An 8,810-nucleotide genomic window follows, 5' to 3' on the forward strand; every position below is an offset into this window, starting at 1 on the left:
CAACTGGAGGATCTAGAATGCTTGCCAATACATAAAACGTGGCGTTTTTATTCATTGGAATGCTATTCAGAAGTTCAAAGAAATCAATTAAGTTAACATGAGTCATCATGGAGAAATCTTGAAAACAAATTGTTGACTAGAAACACAACTTACAGAACAACATCAATAGCTTGATGCTGTTTGTGTAAAAGATGCACATAGGCAAACACATGACAAACATGATATTTTCTACATAGGTAAATATGCATGTGTGGACTATGAAAATGATTTTGGTGCATATCAATTTGAATTCTTTTTTTTTTAAAAGATTTTATTTATTTATTTGACAGAGAGAGATGACAAGCAGGCAGAGAGGCAGGCACAGAGAGAGGAGGAAGCAGGCTCCCTGCCGAGCAGAGAGCCCAATGCAGGGCTCGATCCCAGGACTCTGAGATCATGACCTAAGCCGAAGGCAGTGGCTCAACCCACTGAGCCACCCAGGCACCTCTCAATTTGAATTCTTTCAGGAAGCCTGTAGGACTATTCTAAGGGAAAAGTGGGTAAATATCTTAGGGAAACTATTTTTTTCCTAGTAATTTGAGAATAAGTCAACTGGCTAAGTTTACCTTTTGTTTGGAACATGTATATCCCAATAGATATAAAAACATAACATAAGGATAAATTTACATAAATTTATAAATTTATAAAATAAATAAATTTACATAAATTTATAAAATACCATATTTATATACTACCATATAATACATATATATTATGTATTTATAAACCATACATATATATTTTAAGAGCTAAAAGAATATAGACTAAATGCACCAGAGTTACTGATCTGGGGAAAGAGTTCGAACTGATTGTCAAAGAGGTCACCTGTGGGTGCCTGGGTGGCTCAGTCAGTTAAGCTTCTGCCTTTAGCTCAAGTCATGATCCCTAGGGCCCTAGAATCGAGGCCCATGTTGGACTCTCTGCTTTGTGGGGAGTCTGCTTCTCCCTCTCCTTCTGCCTGCCGCTCCCCCTGCTTGTGCTCTCTTTCTTTCTGCAAATAAATAAATAAATAAATAAAATAGTTTTTTTTTTAATGTTATCTGTATAATTTGTGACCAATGAAATTACAAAAACAAATAGAATAAAATAAAATAGAATAGTAATAGTAACTAATGTAATAATATTAAGAAGAAGAATAGTATTCATTCTTTACTACAAGCCAGGCACTCTTCCAATTGTTCTGCATGTTTAAATTCCTTTAATCATCACATAACTCCATGAGATAAACGCTATCACCATACCCATTTTGTAGAAGAGGTGATCAAGCCCCAGGGGGTGAGTTTCCTGCCCAAGAGCAGACAAGTAGTAAGTGGGAGAGTTATAGCTGAGACTCAGGCAGACTACTTCCAGCCTGTGTTTAACCACTGTGATCTGAGTGGCCCCTGAAACTCTGATATGACTCTCCAGGTACCCTGCCAGTAAACCTGGGAGAGAGACTATCCCATCATCTGAAGGAACGTTGTTGGAATATGTGCATCTTGACTCTACTTCAGATGACAGATCAGAAGTCATTCATAGAATATTGCTCTCAACTTACTTCCCTGCGCGTAGGAAGTCAGAATCAAAGCAAAACCTTGCTAATAAGACAGAGCAGTCCCAGCCTCCTAATATTCAGGGGGACTAGCCTCTCTTTAAATAACTGATCAACAAAAGCTTTTGCACAGCAAAGGAAACAGTTAACAAAATCAAAAGACAACTGACAGAATGGGAGAAGATATTTGCAAACGACATATCAGATAAAGGACTAGTGTCCAGAATCTATAAAGAACTAAGCAAACTCAACACCCAAAGAACAAATAATCCAATCAAGAAATGGGCAGAGGACATGAACAGACATTTCTGCAAAGAAGACATCCAGATGGCCAACAGACACATGAAAAAGTGCTCCATATCACTCGGCATCAGGGAAATACAAATCAAAACCACAATGCGATATCACCTCACACCAGTCAGAATGGCTAAAATCAACAAGTCAGGAAATGACAGATGCTGGCGAGGATGCGGAGAAAGGGGAACCCTCCTACACTGTTGGTGGGAATGCAAGCTGGTGCAGCCACTCTGGAAAACAGCATGGAGGTTCCTCAAAATGTTGAAAATAGAACTGCCCTATGACCCAGAAATTGCACTATTGGGTATTTACCCTAAAGATACAAACGTAGTGATCCAAAGGGGCACGTGTACCCGAATGTTTATAGCAGCAATGTCCATAATAGCCAAACTATGGAAAGAACCTAGATGTCCATCAACAGATGAATGGATCAAGAAGATGTGGTATATATACACAATGGAATACTATGCAGCCATCAAAAGAAATGAAATCTTGCCATTTGCGACAACATGGATGGAACTAGAGCGTATCATGCTTAGCGAAATAAGTCAAGCAGAGAAAGACAACTATCATATGATCTCCCTGATATGACGAAGTGGTGATGCAACATGGGGGCTTAAGTGGGTAGGAGAAGAATAAATGAAACAAGATGGGATAGGAAGGGAGACAAACCATAAGTGACTCTTAATCTCACAAAACAAACTGAGGGTTGCTGGGGGGAGGGGGTTTGGGAGAAGGGGGTGGGATTATGGACATTGGGGAGGGTATGTGCTTTGGTGAGTGCTGTGAAGTGTGTAAACCTGGTGATTCAAAGACCTGTACCCCTGGGGATAAAAATATATGTTTATAAAAATAAATAAATAAATAAATAACTGATCAAGTCATGAATTATTGAATGTTTTCCAGATTTAAATATATATATAGAGAGAGACAGAGACAGAGACAGAGAGAGAGTGATAGTCATACACACACACACACACACACACACGACTATCACTTTCTTTTTTCTTTCAATTCATTTCAAAATTGACTCTGATGATACTGACCTGACTTATTTATGTGTTTTTTTTTCTTTCTCAAGGCAAAGGTTGAAATTTGTAAGACTCAGAGGCATAAATTTAATTGGTAACTCAAAATGCAGTTATCTGACTCAAAGATGTAAACAACATAGGATTTCTTTTTTCCTCCTTTCTTAGCTAGGTTTTTCAAAGTCACTGAGCTGCCACCCGTGGCAAGCATGCATCTATTTTTCTGATCCTCCCCAAATTGCAAAAAACTAACATAACTGAACTCTTAAAAAAATAAAAAAACAATCAAATATAAAAGAGAGAGAGATAGAGAGAGAACAGGACAAAGATCATAGTAAAGAAGAGATTGTATTTTGGTGAGTGCTGTGAAGTGTGTAAACCTGGCGATTCACAGACCTGTACCCCTGGGGATAAAATTATATTATATGTTTATAAAAAATAAAAAATTAAAAAAAAAAGAAGAGATTGTATTAAAGGTTTGGAAGAACAAATCAGATACAGGAAAAGAACGCATGGCTTGGAAATCAGATATAGGAAAAGCACCCATGCCAGAGAGCTTGCCCGGCTCAGGATGGGAGTCTTCAACCAGAGGCTTACAACACGGAGGCCTGGTTGAAAGTCTGCTTTGGTTTGGAACTCTGGGACTCTTCTCCTGCTTCGCAATGCCAGCCTCCCCTCTACCTCCCTGGAGATCCCAGAGATCTAATTATGGAAGAAAGAGAATCTCAGAGGCTCAAGACTCAGGTGCATCAGGCACAGCCAGAGGTTGGGGGGACGTCGGGTGGAGGGTAGTATACACATCCAAATGGGAGACAAAAATCAAAGTCTCCGCCAGATGGTGGGAATCTGGCCCCATCCCCCAGTTCTAATATCTCCAAGCAGAAGTTTCCTCTGGAGAAATGGAAGCGCCCCTGGACAAAGTTCAAGAACTGGCAAGTGTGGGATAGGCTGGCTTCTGGGTGCAAAGCCAGTCTCTGCCCGTTGAGCCCGCAGGGGTGCACAAGCTCCACCCAGGCATAGAGATCTCTCTGTAACCCTTTAGCCTCGTGCTCTGATATGAACAGAAACCAAGGGTCACCAGACATTTGTGAAAAGCCTCTGATCTGACAGACGGGAGCTAAATCAAATAAACAAATGTATGCACAAAACACAGGGCACTCGTGAAGAGCCAGAATGGTGCGAAAAACCAAAGAAAACTGAAAACATACACAAACATCCCCCGAGAGAGAAAAGAAAGTGCTGCACCCATAAAACATGAACTGCTGAGGAAGGCCAACCTGAAAAGAAGCAACAATTCTTGGAAGTTAAAAATAAAATAGCTAAGGGGTGCCTAGGTGGCTCACTCCGAGAAACATCCGACTCTTGATTTCGGCTCAGGTCAGGATCTTAGAGTTGTAGGGGAGAGCCCCTGCTTGGGATTCTCTCTCTCCCTCTCCCTCTGACCCCCCACCCCACCCCACTCACACACATGCCTTCTCACTCATATATATCCAAAAGAAAACGTTTGATTAAAAATTTAGAAGAAATTTTGCAGAAATTTGAATGAAAGAAAATAAAATAAAAATGATGAGAAAATTATATCAACCCGAGAAGCCTTAAAACTGATGTTCCAGGGACGCCTGGGTAGCTCAGTGGGTTAAAGCCTCTGCTTTCAGCTCAGGTAGTGGTCCCAGGGTCCTGGGATCGGGCCCCACACCGGGCTCTCTGCTCAGCGGGGAGCCTGCTTTCCCCTCTCTCTCTGCCTGCCTCTCTGCCTACTTGTGATCTCTGTCTGTCAAATAAATAAAATCTTTAAAAAAAAAAAAAAAAAGGACTGGTGTTCCAGAAGGAAAGAAATAAAAATTAACAAATTTTGAAGAAGAGATTGTCAAAGAATTAATGCTATATTTAGGGAAATTTGAACCAAAAGTTAAACAAAAAAAAAAAAGGGAACCACATACCACATACCAAAAATAAAGAATGAAAAAGGGTTCTCAATAGTAACATGATGACAAAGTGAGTTAATACCTACCAACAATGCCCATCATATTTGTTAAATATGTAAATAAATGGAATGAACTCTTCTAGAAAACGGAAGTGATGTGTGTATGTGTGTGTATGTATGTTTTAAAGATTTTATTTATTTATTTGAGAGAAAGAGAAAGCATGAGAGAAAGCACGACTGGGGTGGGGGTGGGGGTCAGTGGAGAGAAGCAGACCCCCGCTGAGCAGAGAGCCCAATGGAGGGCTCCATCCCAGGACCCTGGGATCATGACCTGAGCCGAAGCAGACACTTAAACAACTGAGTCACCCAGGCGCCCAGAAGAAATGTGTTGAAGTGATTTAAACTTATTTTGATGCACAAATGGTAGAGATGTTGAAGAATCTGAAGGTAGGTAGCCAGCGCAGCCTCTCCCCACATCCCACACTCTCTTGCTTACCCGACTGTCCCACCATAAGGCCACCATAAGGTCTCAGCCAAACAGGGGCACTATTGAGAGAGCAAGGAAGCTGCCGATAATTATGTCATGATGACAGGATAAATTAAGACTATCCTGGGGCACCTGGGTGGCTCAGCAGGTTAAAGCCTCTGCGTTCGGCACAGGTCATGGTTCCAGGGTCCTGGGATCGAGCGCCGCATCGGATTCCCTGCTCAGTGGGAGCCTGCTTCCCTTCCTCCCTCTCTGCCTGCCTCTCTGCCTACTTGTGATCTCTGTCTGTCAAATAAATAAATAAAATCTTAAAAAAAAAAAAAAAAAAGACTATCCTGAGCAACTAACATAAAAGACTATCCTGAGCAACTAACATAAAAGACTATCCTGAGCAACTAACATGCTGGTCCATCTTAAACTTGTTTTTTCTAAAATCTTGCATATCTTTGTCAATGGAAAGCCCACCCTTTAGTTCCTCGGGCCCTAAAGCTTGGAATCATCTCTGAACAGCACCCCCCCACCGCCACCCACTTCTAACACACCCCACATCCAATCGGTCAGTTGGTCCTACAGCACTACCTTCAAAACAGACCCCAAGTCCCACCATTCCTCACCCTAAGTGGCACCTCACTGCCTCCCTCTGCCCGGCCTCTTCCACCTCTTCTCAATCCAGCCACAGAGACGTTCTTCCCAAATTTAAGTCTCATCTTGGATCTTGCTGTTCCCCCGCTCAGAGCTGTCCAAGGCTCCCACCTCCCAGAGCAAAAGCTGAAGGCCACGCACCACCTGTGGCCACGCACACCCGTGTCCTCGCCTCCCGCACGGTCAGCCGCTCACCCCTGCTCGCTCTGCTTCTTGCAATTCTTGTTTCTAGAATACACCGTAAGCACGCCCATCTCAGGGGTTTGTGTGTTGTGTTTTCTCGACCTGAGATCCTCACTCTCAGATATCCTGCTGAGTCACCCCCTTGCCCAACTGCAGTTTGTGTCTGTGTTTTGATTCCAACACCGCGCTCTTGTATTGAATGTTTTCCCTGGAACGCGATCGCATCTTAGAGAGTTCATCTATTTATTTTGCTTGTTGTGTTCCTTCCCCAGCGAAATGTCGGCTCTGTGGGGACAGAGAATTTTGACGATTTTGCTCACTGCTGGGTACCTGCAACTAGACTGCACCTCATTAAATATTCATTGAATGAATAAAATAAGAATATAAACAATATTATTTAAAATACGAAGTTAATAGTAGAGGACACAGCCAGAAGAGTTGAAGGTGGTGGCTAATGGTAAGGAGGAGGAGGGAGGGCAGGGGATGACTGTTTTTATCATAAGCCATCTAGCATTAGCTGACTCTTAAAAACCCTTTGTTAGTTTGCTTTCTTAAAGTAAATTAACCTCATGAGCAAAGGTGGATTAAGTCCTGGCAGCCTAAACTTCTGGCCTTTGTGTCAGCCATGCCAGGGTGTTGTCTTCAATTTCTCACAGGAATTCCCACCCCCACCACCCCCACCCCCCCAACCCCCACCACCCCCACCACCCCCACCACCCCCCAAGTCTCCCTGCCCCCCCCCACCTATAGCCACCACAGGATGTGCACCTTCCCCAGGACCTTCGTGTTTCCACCACCAATGAAGCTCTCTGGACCCAAACGACAAGTTTCCTGGTGCTGTCATAGCAAACCATCACAGCCTGGGTGGCTTTAAAAGCAGAAATTTATTTTCTTCAGTCCTCAGGGCTGGAAGCCCTACGTGAAAGTTTAAGCAGGGTTGTTTGTTCCTGAGGCTTCTCTCCTTGGCTGGCCGGCAGCCATCTTTTTTGGTGTCTTCCCATGATCTGGCCTCTGGGTCTGAGTCCCCATCTCCTCTTCTTCTTCTTTTTTTTTTTTTTTTAATATTCTATTTATTGATTTGACAGAGAGATCACAAGTAGGCAGAGAGAGAGGAAGGAAAGCAGGCTCCCCGCTGAGCAGAGAGCCCAACGTGGGGCTGGATCCCAGGACCCTGAGATCATGACCTGAATGGAAGGCAGAGGCTTTAATCCACTGAGCCACCCAGGCGCCCCCCAATCTCCTCTTCTTATAAAGACTCCAGTCATATGAGGGCCCACCCACTCGGCCCTTCTTAATAATCTTAATAACCTCTTCAAAAGCCGTCTCCAAATACTGTCACATCTGGAGGTGCTGCGGGTTAGAACTTCAACATATGAAATGCCATCTCCATAACACACAGCAACTCACTGAATGCCTCCAAGGTTCACAGTGAAGAGGGATAAAGAAGAGAAAAAGTGGGGCATCAAGATTTCCTAGGGATTTCCTTTTTTTTTTTTTCTTTAAATCAAAAATGCCCTGAACGTACCAGAACCCCTTAAGGAGACAGAGAAAGAATTCACTGCTGTGATTTAGGAAATGCCCTTCCAGTGACCTGGAAACACTCTTGTGAGAACTTCTGATCTAAAGGAGAGTAAAGGAAATGTTATCTCTGCAGGATTTCTGACAATATGAAAAAAGAATTTGCATTTACCATGATCACTTTCTTGGTGATGAGGCAGGAACTGGGCTGCAGAGGGGATAAATCTATAATCAATGAAATGTTTCCGTCCGGATGATGCCTCGCTGCGCAGCTTTTATTATTTTTAATTTTTGTAACTAACCACTGGCCTGGTAAGCAGCAGGTCTTCAAAATAAAATGTCACAAGGGCCTAGGCATTTAATTTTCTCCTCCACCCTTTTGTTAAGGCTGAATCTTCCCCTCAGGCCATTTGGTTAGGTGTAGATCCAGGGAATGTCGGGGAGGGGGCATCCCCATGCAGAACAGAGAACACAGACAGACCTAGGGGTGGAAAATAATGAAAATCAAACTTGGCCCCAAAAAAATGGCTTTCCAGTATATTGAAAAGAGGATTGAATCCACCATGGACCAAGAAATCCCCTCATCAAATCCAATCTTGATTTTTACCTATGAACTGATTAGTCCCACCTGTCACTCAGCCGCTTTATCTCACAGGTTCAGCGTAAGAGCAATTTTGCTGTGGTTTGTCAATTTGGTGTCAGTCCACCGAGACCAGAATAGTGTTCAAGGTGGTAAGAATGAAAAAGAGAGCCACTTAAATGCATTTGATATTGCTATTAGGAGATATTTAAATCACATTTTAAAAGCCTCAACATTTTCAAGAAATTCTAGGTTACTTTACAGCAACAATGCAGAGATAATTATGAAGTCCCAGCACTGACACCTGAGAACACTTTTAGTTTTAGACAACTCAAATAGGGTAAAGCTTGCTTCAAAAATATGGGTAACTTAAAGAGTCTAGAGCCAAAATAGTAATATATCTTTGTAGTCCTTAAGTATCCTGAGAGTAAAGCAGATTTAGAAAGATTCTGGCTGAGCAAATAAGTCATTTTGGAAAAAAAATAATAAAATATTGGTTTTATGTTTTTCATTAGTATTGTACTTCTGAAAATACTCTTTCGCCGCTCACATTTTATCATAATATTTTTCTCTTGTTTATT

The sequence above is a fragment of the Mustela lutreola genome, chromosome 3 (genome assembly GCF_030435805.1).
Source record: "Mustela lutreola isolate mMusLut2 chromosome 3, mMusLut2.pri, whole genome shotgun sequence".
Lineage (NCBI taxonomy): Eukaryota > Metazoa > Chordata > Mammalia > Carnivora > Mustelidae > Mustela > Mustela lutreola.